This window comes from Felis catus, chromosome E2 (assembly GCF_018350175.1).
Source record: "Felis catus isolate Fca126 chromosome E2, F.catus_Fca126_mat1.0, whole genome shotgun sequence".
Taxonomy (NCBI): Eukaryota; Metazoa; Chordata; class Mammalia; order Carnivora; family Felidae; genus Felis; species Felis catus.
The window spans coordinates 15,717,312-15,737,750 of record NC_058382.1 but is presented as its reverse complement, the minus strand read 5'-3'; the positions used below and the strand labels follow the sequence as shown (position 1 = coordinate 15,737,750).

Genomic DNA, 20,439 nt, shown 5'->3' with positions numbered 1-20,439 from the left:
GATGATCACGATTGCAAGCTAATGTGTTCCTTCAAAATCTTTTTAAATACTTGGGCTAAAAAACCACATGTGTCCTATAACATGGTGTTTCCCATCTTTTCAAAGAGTTTTTTTTTTTTTTTTTTTTTTTAAGTTTTGGGGCCTACTTGAAATGTTTAGGGATTATAAATAATATAATCAGCTGTCTACTTATATTTTTAAAGTTTATTGACTTTGTGACACATTTAGAATCACGATATCAAAAATGCTGAAATCTAAATGTTGCTTCCGTCTTCTCACATACTATGAAAACAATGTTACATTCTCCACAGACATCCTTGTCACGAGAGTCACTTTTTGGGCCATTTACACATATTTCTAGCATCCATCATTTTCACGTTCATCTGAAGTGTTTATGATGTGGCACTTCTTTATTTTTTTTTATTATTTATGTTTAAATGTTACTTATTATTTTTTTTAAATTTATTTTTGAGAGACAGAGACAGAGCGTGAGCGGGGAAGGGACAGAGGGAGGGAGAGAGAGAGAGAGAGACAGAGACAGAGACAGAGACAGAATCTGAAGCAGGCTCCAGGCTCCGAGCTGTCAGCACAGAGCCCGACGTGGTGCTCGAACCCACAGACCTGAGCTGGAGTCGGACACTTACCCAACTGAGCCACCCGAGCATCCCTATTGTGGCACTTCTTGAACCTACGTATGATGTTTTCATCGGAAACTGTATCCCAAGCCTCAAGAACCCAGTCATATATATCAGTCAGGTTTTGTTTTTTTTTCCAATTAATTTTCCTTTTAGTTGTGTATGGGTAATTTCTGAAGTATAGGCACTAACTTGCTATGTTACATTTAAAAAGAAAATATATTTTTTAAGGACAGTTACTGAAAATGGGTGAATGAATAAATGTGAATACATAAAAGTGATTACATAAGTACTTGTTTTTGAGTCAGACTAATCATCCCAATATGAATTAAAAATGTCAATTTAGGGAAATTAAATTTCACCCCCACAGCGGCACTTTGCTTCAAGACAGGTTGCCTTACACACACTTTTTTCTTTCCATTTTCAAAATTCTAGTTTAATGCCACTCTCTGTATCATAAGACTTTTACATCCAGTATTTTGTTTAGAATAAGTGGATTTGCTTACAATTATTTGCCCCTATTCTTTTTTGAAAGAATATTTAAAGGACCTGTTTAAGTGACTCACAACACTTGGGATTGTGATGTTGAGCCCTTGAGAATGTTTTCTAAATCTATTATAACATATGCTGCCTTTTTATCGTTATCCAGACCAGCATCATCTAAGTCTTTAGGTGCTAATGTGTCTTTCCCAAATATCACTTTGTTTAAAATAAGATAGTACGAAAACTCTGAAAGACAATTCTTATTTCTGAGCATCATTTTTGGGGGGAAATCTTGCTTTATACTTGGGCAGTTCTTGTAATCAAAGTAAATTAATTAGGTTAAATACACAGAATTAGCTCAGTGGTGTTGGACTTTCCTGCCACGAGCAGTATAGTTGGAGAGCCCGAGCTCTCCGACTTTCCCAGCTTAATCTCATTCATTCATTTATTCATCCACTCATTCAGCATTGATTAATTTCCAGTCAGCTACCCTAAGAACTGGTATAGATGACAGTAGTAAAAATGGCCTGTGCTGGAACCCCAGCCCTCCAGTTCCACCTGTGTGCCTATGGCTAAAGCACTTACCTTCCTGTGCCTCAGCTTCCCCATCTATAAACTAGAGGTAGTAATACTACCTACCTCATAAAATGGTTTGTGGAGAGTCAGGGATTTAAAATACAGATCCATGATCCCAGGTGGAACATGATTGAAACAGACTATCCAAATTATCCAGGGGCACCTGGATGGGTCATTCCGTTAAGCGTCTGACTTCAGGTCCTGATCTCAAGGTTCGTGAGTTCGGGGCGAGCCCTGCATCGGGCTCTGTGCTGACAGCTCAGAGCCTGGAGCCCGCTTCTGATTCTGTGTCCCCCTCTCTCTCTGCCCCTCTCCAGCTCTCTCTCTCTCTCTCTCTCTCTCTCAAAAATAAACAAACATTAAAATAAATAAATAATCCAAATTATCCAGAATTCCAAAACACATCTAGCCTAAGAGGTTTGGAAAGGATTCATGAGGTATGAAAGCACTTAGCATAATGCCTAGCACATAATAAATGCCATGTAAATGGTACCCATTTATTATTATTTAAAGTGCATTGCCTCATCTTCCTTAATCATCATCTTGGAAACGCAAATGATAACCATAGTGAGATAACATTCCACACCCACCTCGATGGCTAAAATAAAAGACGATACAGGAGGAAATGAGGTCAGAGAATTAATGCAAAGCCTTGTAGGGACTGAGGCTTTGTCCTAAATGTATAGTGGGAGGGTTCTGAACACAGAATGGACGTGATCTGAGTCATGTTATCAGAGTCCCTCTGGCTGTGTGTGGGAGCAGGAGTGGGAGCCAGGAAACTAGGGAGGAAGTTCCTGCTAATAAGTCCATGGTCCGGGCAGGAGACACTATGCGGGGATGTAGGCAGGTCCTCATGTTTTCAAGGTGGGGCCAACCGTAAGTATGAACGGACTAGGTGTAGGATGAGAGAGCGGCCGGCGAAAGACGGCACTAAGGTTTTGTCCTCACCACCAGGAAGACATTGAGTTGGGGACCACCTGAGCGGAGGTTTGCAAGGAGAAAGCGAAGGTGGTGTAAAGAATCAGGAATGCACCTTTGGGTCTGTTAAACGTAGGCAGCTGCCCGGGCTGGCTGGGAAGCAGTCGGTATCCTGGTCTGGAGTTGAAGGGAAAGGTCTCTGCTGCCGAAGGAAATGTAGGAGCCCTCAGCAAAGAGACAGTATTTAAAGCCAGGAGACCAGATGAGATCACCGAAGGATGGGTGTTGATAGAGAAGAGAAAAGCTGTCCAAGAGTCAGAGGCTGAGAAGGAGGTATCTGGAGGAGGGAGAGACCCAGAGAGCACGGAGCCTGGAAACAGCCTTGAAAGCTGGGGACATGACAGACAAATGGTTGATGGGCGCAGGTTCAAGAAAGAGCTTTTGGGTTTGTTTTTATTTATTTGTTTTATTCATTTTTGAGAGACAGAGACAGAGCATGAGCAAGGGAGGGGCAGAGAGAGAGGGAGACATTGAATTCTGAAGCAGGCTCCCGGCTCCGAGCTGTCAGCACAGAGCCAGACATGGGGCCCGAACCCACGAACCCCGAGATCATGACCTGAGCTGAAGTTGGACGCTCAACTGACTGAGCCACCCAGGCGCGCCGTGTGTTTGTTTTTAGAACAGTTTCAAGTTTACAGAAAATTGATCTCACAAAGGTATGAAATGGATCCAGCCTTAAAGATAATACAGAATAGTTTGATGTCCCACCCGTGTGTTCCTCCTGCTCTACCCTACCTCCCGATCTTTTTCCAAGACAGGGCCTTGCGCCCACCTTCGCAGCAGACATGAGCTGTGTGAATGTACGGCCCCGCGTGTTCTCTTTGTTGCTCTGTCGCTAGTGCTGAGACCACCACGTCTGACGCACAGTAGCTGCACAAGGTCTTCTATGGAGGAGGGATTAGAACTTGAAGGAGCCCCTGCAATCAGAGGCTGTCACTCCAGAATGTGACAAAAATGTGTCTTCTGGACCTGGGCTTCTGGCTCCTCTGGGTATCTTCCCTCTTCCCACCATGGGTTTTAGGGGGAAGGAATAATCGGGAATGAAACCCGGACATCCGGGTGGTCCCCAAACTAACCATTTACTAAGTGCCTGGTCCCGTGGCGGGACTGACATGGCTTCCCCATCTGTAAATGGGATAATAATAGTATTGACCTCACAGAGCTGTTGTTAAAAGTAATACCATTATTCTGACTTCATGGCACTCCCTCTCTGGTAGGAGAGATAGATATCAAATAATCACTCAAATAACCACATAATTTAAGTGGCAAGTAAACTCTAAGGAAAAGCCAAGGTGTCTTGAGAGAATAGCAGGGTGGGAGGTGAAGGTCTTATTCGAGGCTCGGGTGGGGATGGGAGGGTCCGAGAAGACTTTTCTGAAGAAGTGACCCCCGAGGATAAATAGGAACTCACCCAGGGGCGGGGTGTTTTGAAGCAGAGAGAATAGCCTGTAAAGAGGCCCTGAGATGGTGCACAGCTGAAGTATGTTGGAGGGACCCAGGCCGGTGTGTCCTGGGGTGGGGCAGGGGTCGAGTCAGCAGGCCCAACATGTGGGGCCCAGTGATAGAGATTTGGACTTTCTTCCCACAGCCCCTGGGAGCCACAGAAGGGTTTTAAGGAGAGCAGTCATACTATCTGGTTTGGTTTCGTTTGGTTTCTTCACTCCTGTGTGTACTTTCAAGTCTTGGTGTCCTGACTCCTTCCTCGAGGACCGTTTGTCACGCCTGCTCAAGCCAGGGTCAGGGTCAGACGCTCCAGCCCTCGCCCAGCATGCAGCACCCTGAAGCGTGCTGTCTTCTGCCACTCAGTGTGCAGGGTTGAAAGGAGAAGGTGCCCTGGTCCAGGCTCAAGGATCCTCAGGAAAGACGCGGCTTGTCATCCATGCCTGCCGGGCCACCGGGGGTGGGGGTGGGGGCGCCGCATCGCGGATCACAGCAGCACCGCCTCTGTCTCAGAAAGTCTCTGGGCATTGCTGACCTGTGATCCCTTCGTCTCAGAAAAGAGACCAGCCTGCTCCCCGCAAAGATTGCCTCGTTTCGCCCCACACCTGGAGCTACCGACTGTACCCTCCCTCCCCGGTTCCCTGTTTATTTTGTCAGATGCCAACCAATATGTTGTCTCAGTTCCCTCTCCTGGGCCAGGCCCCGGAAAGAGGTGGGACAGGAGGGGGAGGGGAGTTTCCAGATGACCTGTGTCTCCTCATCACTGCACAGGAAATAGCTATTTTGTGGGCCATTTGTTTTTGGAGGCCCTATATCAGTGCCCCAGCCCCTCAGGGTGGACCCAGGTGAGTCTGCCCACCTCCCCTTTGTCGTTCCACCCCCTCCCCCCCCCCCCACCTTCCAGCCTGGGAATCGTGTCAGATTCCTGGGGTGTGGAGAGGCTCAGGTATCCTGAGCAGCTCCTCTGCGGAGTGACCTCTGCTGGTTGCTGGGTGAGTGGAGGGCCCTGCTGTCCTTCCTCTGCTTGCCCATGGCTGCCTGCTCCCAAAGCAAGGAGGGCTGTGACCTCAGGGGGAGGAGGCCTCCCTTCAGAGCAGTTGGATACATCGTGTCTCAGGAAACCCACAAAGCTTACAGCCTGGGCTCCGGAGCTGTGCCACCCACATAGTTGACAGACTCTTCTAGAGGCTCTTAAACAGATGGGTTCCCCACCCAGGCCTGGTCCTTGCTGTTAAGTGTGTCACAGGTATTGATTAATTTAATCCTTCCCACAGCCCTATGAAGTAGGTACTGTCGGTTTTATAGATGAGGAAACTGAGGCACAGGTAAGCCAGGTCACTTGTCTGAGCCATACAGCTAGAACGTGGCAGAGCAGGACTCAAACCCAGGCCGTCAGGCTTCATAATCACTGTTCTGTGACTGCCTGCCCACTCCCCTGACACTGCACACGCTCTCCTTACCACATCACCCTGTTTATTTTCTCCTTAGCACTTACCAGAATCAGTTTGTTGACTTGTGCGTCACCTGTCTACACCCTTTAGCATGTACGATTGATGATACAAATGATGTGTCTTATTTGTTACTGTAAACCCAAAATAGTATCTGGGATAGTACCAGGCACACGGGAGCTTCTCAGGCAGTATCGGTTGAAGGAACGAACCAAAGTTGCCAGTGAAAAGGATGTGGAGATACTGGATCTCTCATAACTCCACGCACGGGAATGTCAGTGGTACAGCCGCTTGCCAATACAGGTTGGCAGTGTCTTAAAAATTAAATCTATAACTGCGACATGACCCAACCGTTGCACTCTTGGGTGGTTATCTGTCCCTGAGAAACAAGACTAATGTCCACACAGAAACCTATACACAGTTGTTCACAGCAACAGTCAAAAGCTGGAGGCAGCCTCGAAGTCCTTCAGCGGCTGAATGGTTGCACATACTCTTGGTACCATGCACCAGTGTGGATGAACCCGGGGAAATTGTGCTGAGCACAAACTCAGTCCCAAATGGGATTATGCACATGCCATGTAGGACTTCCACGGCTAGAGAGAAGTCAATGCCTGGCCACTAAGCTTCAAAGGACAGACTGACTTTCTAGTTAGGAGTAATGCAGCTGGTGACTTTAAGTTGAAGCCAGTGCTCAGTGATCACACTGAAGATCCTAGGGCCCCTAAGAATTATGCTTCCTCGGGGCACCTGGGTGGCTCAGTTGGTTGGGCATCCAACTTCAGCTCAGATCATGAGTTCGAGCCCCACATCGGGCCTGCTGCTGTCAGGGTGGAGCCTGCTTTGGATTCTCTGTCCCCCTCTCTCTCTGCCCCTCCTCCTACCTCTCCTCCTGCCCCCCTCAGAAATAATAAACATTAAAGAAAAAAAGAATTAATGCTCCATCTATCTACTCTGTCCTCTAATGGAACAACAAAGCCTGGATGACAGCGCATCTGTTTACAACATGGTTTACAGAATATTTTAGGCCCACTGCTGAGGCCTACTGCTCAGAAAAAAAGATTCTTTTCAGAATATTACTGCTCACTGACAATGCACCTGGTCACCCAGTAGCTCTGATGGAGGTGGACAGGAGATTCATGCTGTTTTCACGCCTGCTGACACAATGTCCATTCTGCAGCCCACGGACCAAAGAGTCATTTCAACTTTCAGGTCTTAATATTTGAGAAATACATTTTGGTAGATTCTAGCTGCCGTACGAAGTGATTCCTCTGAGCAAAGTAATTTGAAAACCTTCTGAAAAGGATCCACCATTCTAGATGAAGTTAGAACCTTCGTGATTCATGGGAAGAGGTCAAAATATCAACATGAACAGGAGTTTGAAGACGTTGATTCCCACCCTCATGGATGAATTTGAGAGATCCAAGACTTCGGTGGAGGAAGTCACTGCGGATGTGGTGGAAACAGCAAGAGAACTCGGATTAGAAGGGGAGCCTGGTGATGGGACTGAATTGCTGCGATCTCATGATGAAACTTTAATGGATGAGCAGCAACTTCTTATGATGAAGAAAGGAAGAGGTTTCTCGGGATGGAGTCTACTCCAGGTGAAGATGCTGTGAAGATTGTTGAAATGAAAACAAAGGATTTAGAATGTTACATAGACTTGGTTGATAAAGCAGCAGCAGGCTTTGAAAAGATTGTCTTTTTTTAAAAGCAGTTCTCCTGGGGCGCCTGGGTGGCGCAGTCGGTTAAGCGTCCAACTTCAGCCAGGTCGCGATCTCGCGGTCCGTGAGTTCGAGCCCCACGTCCGGCTCTGGGCTGATGGCTCAGAGCCTGGAGCCTGTTTCCGATTCTGTGTCTCCCTCTCTCTCTGCCCCTCGCCCGTTCATGCTCTGTCTCTCTCTGTCCCAAAAATAAATAAACGTTGAAAAAAAAAAATTTTAAAAGCAGTTCTCCTGTGGGTAAAATGCGTGAAACAGCATCACATGCTACACAGTAATCATTCATGAAAGGAAGAATCAATCAGTGTGGCCAACTTCTCTGTTGTCTTATTTTTCAAAATTGCCACAGCCACCCCAACTTACAGCAACCACCACCCTGATCAGTCAGCAGCCCTCGACATGGAGGCAAGACCCTCCACCAGCAAAAAGATTACCACTCACTGAAAACTCAGAGTTGGTGGTCAGCATTTTTCATCAATAAAGGATTTTTAGGTGTTTATTTATTTATTTTGAGAGAGTGTGTATGTGGTCAGGAGAGGGGCATAGAGAAAGGGAGAGAGAAGAATTCCAAGCAGTCTCCACGCTCAGTGTGGAGCCCAACGCGGGGCTCAGTCCCAGGACCCTGAGATCATAACCTGAGCTGAAATCAAGAGTCAGATGCTTAACTGACTGAGCCACTCAGTCACTCCAATAAAAAGTATTTTTGGGGCGCCTGGGTGGCTCAGTCGGTTGGGTGGCCGACTTCAACTCAGGTCATGATCTCACAGTCTGTGGGTTCGAGCCCCGTGTCAGGCTCTGTGCTGGCGGCTCAGAGCCTGGAGCCTGCTTCCAATTCTGTGTCTCCCTCTCTCTCTGCCCCTCCCCTGCTTGCTCTCTGTCTCTCTGTCTCTGTCTCTGTCTCTCTCTCTCTCAAATAATAAACATTTAAAAAAATTTTTAAGTATTTTAAAATTAAGGTATATACGTTATTGTGGGTTTTTTTTTAAGAGATGCTATTGCACGCTTAGTAAACTATACTATAGTGTAAACATAACTTTTATACACACTGGGGATACAAAAATTCATTTGACTCACTTTATTGCAATACTTACTTTATTGCGGTAGTCTGGAACTGAACCCACAGCATCTCTGATGTGTGCCTGTATGTGGTATCTCTCAGTATCTTACAAGTATATGTGAGTCTACAATGATCTCAATAAAAAATTATGTTTTAAAAAAGTTGCCAGAGAGACTGGAGGAGAGACAAAGGGGGAGCAGAGGGTGGCTGTGGCCAGAGAGGCTAGGGTAGGGGCAGGGCAGAGCACAGCACAGGGCCTCCTAGACCAGGGAGTTGAGAGTTTATCCCGAGGTCAGGTCTGGAAGGGGTTCAGGCAGGGGAGGGACCTGGCCAAATCCACATTTCTGCAGGAAAGATTGGGGTGAAAGAATCTGGTAAGTGGGAGCTGCAAGAAGGGGACCTGAATGTGGGGACAAGTGAACCTGCTGGAGAGCCTTTTAGGGGTGCAGTTGCCCAGCCTCCCAGGGAGAGGAGCAGGGACGACTGCCGGACCCTAACTTGCAGGGAGTTAGGTCCTAACTCCTGTGTTTGGCCACCCAAGTCTGGAAAGGGGCTTTGTGTACAAGGAAGAGGTCCTGGCTCCAGCCTCCTCATTCATGTGGGACAAATGGCTTTATAATAACCCCTGGGCCACCATAATTCCCTAAGAATACATGTCCCTGTGGTCTCCTCACCCCCCCCCCCAGCCCCCAGAGATGGGGAACTCTAGGGGAGGGAACAAAGTACTCAGTTGATACGTGTCATCGGCCAGGCTCTGTGTCTTGTTTGGGGTGTGGGTTACACAAGTATAGACATGTGTCAAAGTTCATTAACCTGTACATTCAAAACAGGTACATGTATGCAATTAAACTTCAGTAATTAAATATATTCCATCAAATAAGGATGATAAAATAGTTCATATTTTTTTACGTTTTTTTTTTTTTTTTTTTTGAGAGAGAGACAGAGTGAGTTAAGGGTGGGGCAGAGAGAGGGAGAGAAAGACAATCCCAAGCAGGCACCACAGTGTCAGCACAGAGCCCGACTCGGGGCTCAAACTCACGAACCATGAGATCATGACCTGAGCTAAAACCAAGAGTTGGACACTTAACCAGCTAAGCCACCCAGGTGCCCCATAGTTCATATTTATGAAGCCTTTTCTCTGTGCCAGGCTCCATGCTAAACACTTGACACGTGTTAATTCATTTTACCAGCACAACAATTCTGTGAGATGGGTACTTCTCGCATTTAATGATGAGGCAGCTCAAGGGAGATCACACGTCCCTGGTGGCAGAGCAGCGATTGGCACCCGGCACAGACAGACTCCGGAGCTCAGGTTCCTTTGGTTTCCCAGTATTCTCACCCCGGCCTTTCCCCGATTCTGATGGGCCGGTGGTACACGGCAGCTGGGGAGGGCTCCTCCTGAGGGCCTCCGGCCACGTGCTGTTGCAGAGAGCCCCACGGAGGTCAGATCTTAGGGCAGCCCAGATCCAGAAGTGCGACCTTTGATTCAGGAACAGAGCCGCTGCGGGAGAGCCAGGCTGGGCTTTCTTGTCCTCTCTCATCCTCGTCCCCAGCCAGCTGGGGATTAACCGCCTGCTGTTCTCAGGAGAAATAGAATACAGGAAACTTGCTGCAGCTCAGCTCGGCTCTTGTGATGAATGAGGGAAGTAACCCTCTGTGGGAGGTTCTTGAGCCCTTGTGCACAAAGGACAGCGCAGCTGGCTGTTTCTGCGGCATCACATGCGTGGTGCCATCTGGGCGGGCAGGGGACATGCAGCTTGAGACCTGTACATAATCTCCTTATGTTGGGATTCAGGGTGTCTCTGATGCCCCATTGTCCTCTTACAGAGATTTCTCCTTGTTAACAGTCAGAAAACGGCTGCCTAGTCTTTGGGTCTCCGTTAGGATGCATTTAGATGCAGGTAACAAACCCCCGGCATCATTTGGCTAAATAGCAAAGAAGTTTAATGTGTCTTAGATGTCCATCGGGCAGTGGCTCTCTGGTGGGTGGGATCAGTAGTTCAAATATCTGTCATCAAGGACTCAGGTTCTCAGCGTTAGCCTTACCTTAGTATGGAGATATAGATAGATAGAGATATATAGATATATCTAGATACAGATATAGATGTACCTCTTTGTCCCAAAATGGCTGCCAGTGACAGGGCTACTAGCTTTCTTGTCCACAGACATTAGGAGAGAGAGAAGAAAAAAGCATCCTTTGTGGATTATAAATACTCCCTTTAGTCCGTGATTGGTCCAGCTTAGGTCATGTACCCCCACCCTTGCCAGGCCAATCACATCACCAGAGGAATGACATACCTTGATTGCCTATAACCAGTTGGGGCCCATTATCCAGGAGAAGAGGGAAGTGGGTACTGAGTAGACAGTCAAACACCTGGCCACAGCTGGGAAAGGCCTCCAGACTCCTCCCTGACCGAGGCTCACTAAATTAAAAAACTGTCAGGCCCAACAGTTTGTGGCATTTAAGAACACAGAAGTATGATTTTCTTTTTTTAGTGTTTATTTTTGAAAGAGCAAGAGGGGTGGGGGTGGGCAGAGAGGGGAGGGGGACAAAGGATCTGAAGCAGGCTATTCGCTGACAACAGAGTGCCCGATGCGGGACTCGAACTCACGAACCGTGAGATCATGACCTGCACTGAGATAAGAGTCAAACGTTTAACCGACTGAGCCACGCAGGTGCCCCTGGTTTTCTTTTGAAGAAGTACAGTGATTTGTGTCCAGTTTGTGCCTTCTGCCTCCCCTTCCACACTCACATAACCCCACAAATGGGGGGCACGTAGAGTTTGTCTCCCATAGACTACTTGTCTTTTGGCAAAAACTGTGTGTTGCCTCCTTTCCCCGTGGGTAAGTTTTTCTTACTTTTTCCTTCATTCTCTCTTTTTCCTTCCATTCCTTCCCCACCCTGAGGTGTGAGTGGTGTGGTCTATAGCTATGTACATATCCTTGCAAAAAGATATACTGAGATTTGAATAAGAGCTTCCAGAAATGGTTTTGGGCTCCGTATATCATTTCTTCCGGTTTTCACCTAACAGCATGTTTTTGAGATTAGCCATGTCACTGTGTGCTCCTGTGTGTTTGTTTGCCCTCTGAACAGCCATAATGTGATGTATATCCGTGACCCCTGACATTTCCAGTCCCCCGTCTTGGCACCCAGGTCACCCCCAGCAGACAGCATTCCGTGAATACCCACATACGTGTGTCCTTCTGAGTCCCTGGGGCTTATATCCAGGAGTTGTGTTATGGCAGGAGACAGACAGACAAGCATCTCTCTTCCCCCAGGAATGGCCAGCCTCCATGAGGCTGCTCTGGCCCACACTCTCCCCAGAGTACAGGAGAGTCCAGCTCTCCCGTTGACTTGTCATCGTTTGCTTTTATTCTGCCTCCTAATTTGTGCCAGCCAATGAAGTTGGGGTCTCAGGTTTCAGTGCGCTTATTACTGGTCTGGCTGAGTGTTACCTCCTGCCCCCTCCTGCACCTGTACCCTGATATAGGCTTCCCTTAGCATGAGTGGCCTATTCAGAGATGAAGGAAGGTGGAGGGCATGGTCATTAGGGGCAAACTCTGGAGCCCAAGCCAGGCTTGGGTTCAAATCCTGAGCCTGCCATCTAACCTGGCAAGTTACTTAACCTCTCTGAGCCTGAGTTTCCTTAAATAGAAAATGGAAATGATAGTGGTATCTATATCCTAAGGTATACTGCAGATTTAATGAGATAATATATATAAAGCATTTTGGACGGTATCAAGCATATATGTGATATGAAAATGTCAGTAGTTAGTATCACTGTCATCATTATTGAGTGTTGTAAAGTTTCTAAACATTCAAATATTTTACTCTCTCTTTTACCCTATCTTTTCTTTTTTATTTATTTACTTATTTTCATTTTCGCGAGAGGACGCACACGAGCAGGGAAGAGGAGCAGAGGGGGAGAGAGAGAGAGAGAATCTTTTTATTTTTAAATTTTTTTAAATGTTTATTCATTTTTGAGTGACAGAACAGAACATGGGCAGGGGAGGGGCAGAGTGAGAGGGAGACAGAATCCAAAGCAGGCTCCAGGCTCTGAGCTGTCAGCACAGAACCCAACGCGGGGCTCCACTGTGGGATCATGACCTGAGCCAAAGTCAGACACTCAACCGACTGAGCCCCCCAGGCGCCCCAAGAGAAAGAGGATCTTAAGGAGGCTTCGTAATATCAGGGTGGAGCCTAAGATTCTCTCTTAAGATTCTCTCTCAAGATTTCCCGACTCGGGGCTCAATCCCAGGACCCTGGCATCATGACCTGAGCTGAAATCAAGAGTAAGATGCTCAACTGACTGAGCCTTCCAGGTGCCCCATTACCCTCTCTCTTCTTTTAATTCACATCAGATTGTCTGCCTATGGAGGCATTTCTGGCTTCTCTCTGCTGGCTTCTTAGGGAGCATGAGAGAGATTATAGTGAAACTTGTACAAAGACAAATCAGGCCTGGATATACTCCTCTGTCCCACATTTGGGCAGCTGGTATCTATTCACTTCCAGGTATGTGATTGTATTTTTAATGTTTAAAAACATGGTATTTGAATTTTAAAAAAGTTCAACATTATAGAGGTGTATGAGGTCAACATTGAAAATGTTGCTCCTTCTTTCCTGGCACCCCCCTCCAGTCTTAGTCCTGGGAGATAAAATAATGATTGTGAACAGTTTGCTGTGTCAGCCGTGCTGTTAAGGGTGTGAACCCTGGACCCAGATGCCCTGGGCCTACGTCTTGGTTCCAGCACTGACTGGCTCTGTGACCTACCCTTTGCTGTTGCCGTCCTAACACAGTGTCGCAGACTGGGTGGTTGAAACAACAGAAACTTAGGCTCTCCGGTTCTGAGATCTCCCGTCTAAGACCACGGTGCCATCCAGGTTGGTTTCCTCTGAAGCCTCTCTCCTTGGCTGGAAGGCATCTGCCCTATTGCTCTTGTTCCTCTGTGCACACGTGGGCCCCACATGTCTTGTCTGTGTCCTGATCGCATCTTACAAGGACATCAGTCAGATTGGATTAGGACACACCCTAATGGTCTCCTTTTAATTTACCCCTATAAAGGCCTCATCTCCAAATACAGTCACATTCCGGGGTACTGGGGTTAGGGCTTCAACATCTGACCTTGACATTCTGTGCCTTGGTTTCTTCATCCATAAAATGGAGACAGTACACTGTGTCTACCTCACTAGGCTTTATGAACATATGATATATAACGTGTACAAAGTGCTGGCACCTGCTAAGTGGTATATTCCCATTTGCACTTGGTGTTGGAATCACTGGGTCCACAGATGTACATGGTTTCAATTTAATTAACTGACAAATTGCCTTCAAAGGAGTTTCTGCCAGTTAGTACCCCCGCCAACAGAATGGGGACCTGTTTTTTCTTGCCTGTTGGTTTTGTTTTAATAATGGAAAATTTCAAACATTTACAGAGGTAGAAAGAAGAGCACGCAGAGCCCACAGGTGCAGACCTGTCACTAGAGCCCTGTAGTTACTGGCACCCCGCCAAGCATGCTTCCTCCAACCCCTTGCCTTTGGATTATTTTGAAGCAGTTCCCAAACATCGGATCATTTCGTTTGGGAGGGGTTTAAACTCCATGCTCACAATGTTCCTGTGCCTTATGGAAGAGAGGAGGAGATTTCCATAAAATAATCCTTCGTTTGTGTGGGGCTTTTCACTTTCCAGCTGCGTCTTCTCCCCCTCAGTCTCAGATGCCCCTAAAATGCAAGCAAGACAGGTGTATCTGTCAAGAAAACAGAATCAAGGTATTTCTAGGGATTACTCTAAGTATTTCAGGCAGAAGGAATTCAACACAGAGATCTTGTGTTAATGAGTGATGGAGGAATAGAGGAACAAAACAGGGACAGGGAGGCAGTCCTGAGACTAGAACCAGAGCTGGAGGGACACAAGGGGGAGGTGGCATTACTGGAACCCAGGGCAGTGGAAGTGTCTGAGACTCTGTCCAAGGTGGAGGTTGAGAAGGAGAAGCACGCCCATTGGCTGAACTTAACCAGGAATCCTGGGAAATGTAGTTCCCTGTGATTCAGAGCGGGACCGGCAATGGGTCAATCAGAGAAGTTGATACCCATTTAATGGTTGCAAAAACCAGAGTGTCTAAATGACCCGGTCAGGGGTATGTTGCTTAGTGATCTGCACCATCCTGGACACTGGGGTCCCTTGAGGCAGCTCTTTGGGCATTGCCTGCCTGGTGCTAGTTCCTGCTGCCTGGGACAGGCCTCCCTTGAGAGGCTCAAGGCCATTTGCCCATGGTTACATTTTCTTCCTTTGCTGGAGGAATCCTTTCCAAACTTCCCCCGCCCTGTGCTCACAAGACACTCCCTTTTGTTCTGTCAGAGGCCTGGGTTGTGCCGTGACCTAATGAAAACCCTCCTGAGAACCCTGTGCCTGTAGGCAGGGTGGCTCTGCTTGCCTGCAGAGTCCTGGGTGGTGGGATGCAGGGAGCCCGGCTGAGGCGCCAATGTCTCGGGCCAGGAGAGAGGCAGAGGAACGTCCCAGCACTGAGCAATGCCAGCTGGCATTTAGCGGGCAGTTGTGCACCAGCCAGGGGCTAGGCTCGTGGGGTGAGAGGTATACTGCACATTCTCCTAGAGCTGCTGACTTTGGGAGGGTGAGGGAAGCCGGGGGAGGGGCAGGGTGCCAGCTCTGTAGACCTGGGAGTTAAACAGCAGTGTGGGGGTAAAATAAAAGTGTAGGCGGTCAGTCATCCAAGAGAGCCCCCAGTCAGAGATGACGAGGATTGCTAACGTTAACTGGGCCCTGCTCGTAAAGCAGGCCCGTTTCAAGTACTTCACGCTTCACATAGATTCACTTCTTGGATTCTCACAGCAATCCTATGAGGAGAGAAAGGCAGAGAGTTAAGTAACTTGCCCGAGGTTGCACAAGCCAGTGTTCCCGGTGATCACCTGCGCTGGGCGCTGCTCTAGAACTTTACCTGTCGACTCCTTTAATGTTCACTTCAGCCCCGTAAGGGAGGTACGTCTGTTATTTCCATTTTATAAGTGGGGTAACTGAGGCACAAAGAGGTTAAGTGACTTGCCGAGGTCATGTGGCAGAGCTGGGACTCAAACTCAGGCAGCCTGCCTTCCGAATCTGTGCTCTTAACTGCTACGCTGCACCTAGTCAAAGATAAGAATTAACATTTGCTTGCAGAGTGCTTTCTACTGTACTTTCTCAGATTTCGTCTCCTTAAAGGGGAGACTGGTCCTGGTAGCCATGTGACGGGCAAGGAAACGGCAAGGATAAAAAGAAGCTGATGGTGATAGCAGCCAGCACACCTCCCTGGCATCCCACCAGGTCCTGTCCACAGAGGGATATCGAAGTTTCCTCCCATGCCCTATGAGGTAAATACTCACAGATGAGGAAACTGAGCTGAGGGAGGGGAAACGCCCGTCGTTCAGAGCTGGGAGGTACGTAGCTGTACTCAGGTCCTGGTGCGTCACATTCTGGATCATTCACCAAACACTGACTGTGTGCGGGCTCTGTGCCAACTGTGCCCAGCACTGTGCTAGTGCTGAGGGACAACAGCGAACAAAACTGTCATTGAATTCAGATTCAGGCAGGACCAATGTCCACCAGCTGCCATCCATTCCGATTGCCTCTTGCCTTTGCCTTACTAGTTTCTAAATATTTTGTATCTCAGCCTGGGATAGAAGTAACAGATACTCAGCAGTTCTGGGATGCTTCAATAGCTTCACATGTCCGAAGCCCAGGTGTGTGCTTCTGAAATCCTCTTAGCCTTTCCTCATGTTTGCAAGATGGTTGCTGTGGCTCCAGGTGTCACATCCTGTCATAGCCATGAGGCAGGGAGCCGGTCAGGACCATGTTTCTGCCCAACCCCACCCCCACCCCCAGCAGACTTCTCGGCTCCAAGCTAGAAAAGTGAGTGTCTGGCTTTTTCAGCATCAATATTGGCAGGTAAGCAAAGGAGAATAGGATTGGAATGTCAAGGGGAGGCCAGTGAGTGTTTGCTCTGGCTTAGGAGGTGAGCTTTACATTCTGCTCAGGCCTGACCCCAGGTGTTTTTCTTCGTGCCAGGGACATTTGTGCAGTTATTCATACAAGGCAGGAGAGCCAAGAGGTTAAGAGCATTGACTCTGGAGTCAGTCAGCAGGATTCTTGGAGCCCAGCTTTGCCACTTACCAGCAGCATGACCTGGAGCTTCAGTTTCCTCGTGTATAAAATGGCAATGATAATAGTACCTCTGGCAAAGGAATGTTGTGCGGATCAAATGGGTTAATCTGCAGGGCACCTGGGTGGCTCAGTCGGTTAAGTGTCCAGCTTCGGCTCAGGTCATGGTCTCACGGTTTGTGGGTTCAAGCCCCACGTGGGGCTCTGTGCTGTCAGCCCAGAGCCTAGAGCCTGCTCTTGATTCTGTGTCTCCCTCTCTTTCTGCCCCTCCCCTCCTCGCTCTCTGCCTGTCTCTCAAAAATAAACACTAAAATGGGTTAATGTGCATAAAGTGCACAGAACAGCACCAGGCACATTGTAGACCCATAGAAACGTTAGGCAGTGTGATCATTCTTTCTCCCGTTCACCAGATGTCATTGAACAGCTCTTGTAGGTGCCAGCACTCGCTGGGAGGCAGGGGAGGAGGGGTGGGGCCTGTCCACAGGAGCTGGTCTCGTCAGATGCGTGTACATGCAGCACCCAACAGGAATGCCAGGTGGATGGCCTCTCCAGACACCACATCGGGAAGAGAATAGGCCAGACAGGGAGGGCACAAAGAGCTTCCCAGGGGGGCAGTGCCAGATGGGCGGGTGGGGGGGAGCGGTCAGGGAAGGCATCACTCAAGAGGCGGCTTGGGAAGTTGTCTAAGGAAGAGGTAGGGTTGATGTGCAAAGAGCAGGACAATTATTGCATGTGGAACCCAAGGCCAAGGCAGGGAGGCTGGGATGCCGCTCCAGGGATGTGTGGTTGGGAATTAGTTGGGAGTCCTGGGGGTGTTTGGCTATGAGTTGCATGGAGAAATCATCTTTGAGTCCAAATTAAAAAAAAAAAAAAAAGATCATCTAGAGTTGGGAAAACCTTTTGGTCATGAGGAAAGGTCTTTGGAAGAGGAGATCCACAGCCTCCGTGATGGAAATAATGGAATCAATAATTGATCACTGAATTAGACACCATGCCCTGTGCTTCATCTTTATTCCTCACTGAGCCCTCCCAGCCTCCTGTGAAGTTAATGGTGGCATTTCTCTTTTCCAGAAGAGTCACTGGACCTTCCCATGCATTTAGTCATTCATTGCTCCTTTAACAGGGATGTGTTGAGCGCCTGCCACCAGCAGGGGAGTGAGCAGCGAAAAGTCTAAGTTTTGTGGAGCTCATGCTTTTGGTGTGGGGGACAGACCAGCAAACTATTAGATGGAGAAGTGAATTGAAGCCAAGCTTTCTCGAAAGCCATGCTGTGAAGTGGTTAGGGATACAGGCTCACATCCCAGCCTTATCTCTTCCTGGCTCCATGTGACCTTGGGCTACTGACCTCCCCTCACAGAGCTTCAGTTTCTTTGTCTGTAAAATGAGGATCTGGGTAGGACCTCTATCAGTCAAGATCGAAGTCTGATACAAGTAACAGGAAACCAACAAGCGGTGGCTTCAATAAGGGAACCGTTTTCTCTCGTACAAAGGAAGACAAGGGAGGATGGGTAGACTGGGGCAGGGCCTCTGGCTGGGAGAGTGGGCTCCTCTGACTCCTTGCCCTGCCATCCTCTGCATGTGGCTTTCAGCCTCATGATCACAAGATGGCTACCTCACCTCCACATATGGCAGCCACATTCCAGAAAGGAGAAGGGTGGAAGGGCTGTGCTGGCTGAGGCTACTCCTTTCTGCTGGAAAGCAGTAGCTTTACCGGAAGATCCTTCACCCACCCCCAGCCTACTTCCCTTTAACCTCTCACGGGCTAGAATGGGATTTGAACAACACTGGAGTCCGTGCAGCCACAAGTATGAGACGTTGAGCATCTGGAGCGGCCCTCTGGTGAGGGTAACAGTATTCTCACACTGAGGGCCTGAGTCCTTGCTCTTGTTGTCCAGAAATGACATTGCTTTGTGCTCAGTTTCTTCATCTACCCATTGGGAGTGGGATTCCCTGCCGTAGGCTTCCTGAGCAGCATCCATGAGCCCATGAAAACCTGGATGGGAAGGAGTTTGAGGCACATCCCACCCGTAGGAGGGCTGGAGCTGGCTTTTGTTTGGAGAGTTGTCAGATTTTCTTCTTTCTTTCTTTCTTTCTTTCTTTCTTTCTTTCTTTCTTTCTTTCTTTCTTTCTTTCTCTCTCTCTCTCTCTCTCTCTCTCTCTCTCTCTCTCTCTCTCTCTCTTTCTTTCTTTCTTTCTTTCTTTCTTTCTTTCTTTCTTTCTTTCTATGTTTATTTATTTTTGAGAGAGAGACAGAGTGCAAGCAGGGGAGGGGCAGAGACAGACAGAGACACAGAATCCAAAGCAGGCTCCAGGCTGTGAGCTGTCAGCACAGAGCCCAACTTGGGGCTCGAACTCACAAACCGTGAGATCATGGCCTGAGCCGAAGTTGGACGCTTAACTCACTGAGCCACCCAGGCACCCCCATTTTATTTTTTTCAGGCTTTCTTCTATGACTGCCTCCATACATGTGTATAAATGTTTAACGTCAGAGTTTATTTAACCATTCTGTTGTTGGACGTTGAGGTTGGTTCTATTTTTTTTTTTTTTAATTTATAACCAGTGCCATAATATTTTTTCTTTATTTCCATTGTTTCTTTAGGATCAGTTCCCAGAAGTAGCATTACAGGTTCAGAGGGTAGGAACATTTTTAAAAGCTATTGCCAGATTGCCTCTAGAAAGGTTCCCTCAACTGTGAACATTAAAAAGGAAAGAAAGAAAGAAGAGAAGGAAAGTTGTCCTAGCAATGAGTGGCCGATTTCATAGTTTCCTGGGTTCCTGTGGAGCCATCGCTTTGGGCTCCTCCTGAGGGCCCGGTGCCCCCTTCCAGCTCTTCTGCCTCAGTGTTAGCATGGGCACCCATCCGGCATGCGGGCCCTGGGCAGGATGTTTGATTACTGTGTTATGCAAACAGAGCTGCAGGCCTTTGCCATCTGCCAGCTGGTCCTCGGGTTGACAAGAGGCTTTGCACCTAGTCAAGGGTCAAGACTAGAGCCTTTCTGGAGCTCACTGTGGGATCACTTACAGGGGCAAGGCTAGGATGCATGCTCCTAAGGGCAGCTTGGCCCCACAGCCCCCGTGCCACCACCCTCCCCCAAGGCCTCCTGCAGGGTGGGGGCAGGCCCTTGCCCCTCTGTCCCCAGCTGTTGTGTGGTGAATTGTCCCCAAATCCCTGCTGTGCGTGTAGCCCCCCTTCCCTGCCTCCCTGAGGGCTAGGAGGAAGTGCACTCTCCCCCAGCATGCCCAGGATGTTTGTACTTGGACAGGTGAAGTGGCTCTGCCGGTTCTGGGAAGCGGAAACCTTTTTTAAAGGAGAGAAAGTGAATTTTGAGCCAGGAGAGCAGAGAATGACTGGGGTGTGTTGGGGGTGGGGGCCGGGCGTGTGTACAAACACACACAGGTCTTCAAAGAGGGTCTTACCTGTTTTTTAAGGTTACACATGTAATAGTACAATCTCATTGTTTAAAAAGAATTCACACAGTGCAAAAGGCTTTAAAGCTTTGTTACTGTGACACCTAACATTTGCACTGAGGAGTATGTAAATTGTAAATACACAGTTTAGGAAACACTTCTAAAGCAAGCACTCATGTAACGCCCTGGTCAAGAAAGAATTTTAGGAGCGCCTGGGTGGCTCAGTCGGTTAAGCGTCTGACTTGGGCTCAAGTCATGATGTCATGATTTGTGAGTTTGAGCCCCACGTCAGGCTCTGGACTGACAGCTCAGAGTCTGGAGCCTGCTTCAGATTCTGTGTCTCCCTCTCTCTCTGCCCCTCTGCCACTTGTGCTCTCTCTTTCTCTCTAGAGTCAATAAATGTAAAAAAAAAAAAAAAAAAGAAAGAAAAAAGAAAGAGAAGTTTGCCAGCAGCCCAGAAGCCTCTGTGTACCCCTCCATCGAACACCCCCTCTCACCCCCAGAAGCCACTCCTCTCCCAGACTTCCATGTCACCATTTCTTGCC

General features: G+C 48.2%; 1 protein-coding gene across 9 annotated transcripts in view; it reads left to right on the top strand.

The window, feature by feature from the left end:
• SIPA1L3 (signal induced proliferation associated 1 like 3) overlaps positions 1-20,439 on the top strand; it is a 239,418-nt gene that overhangs the window by 102,392 nt on the left and 116,587 nt on the right. The window contains exon 1 of one of the 9 annotated variants that reach the window (XM_045046366.1): positions 15,551-15,699. The exons of the other annotated variants lie outside the window; for them this stretch is intronic. The gene's annotated coding sequence lies outside the window, so the exon portion shown is untranslated. Of the gene's footprint in view, positions 1-15,550; positions 15,700-20,439 lie in introns of those variants that run through there. 9 annotated transcript variants of the gene reach the window in all.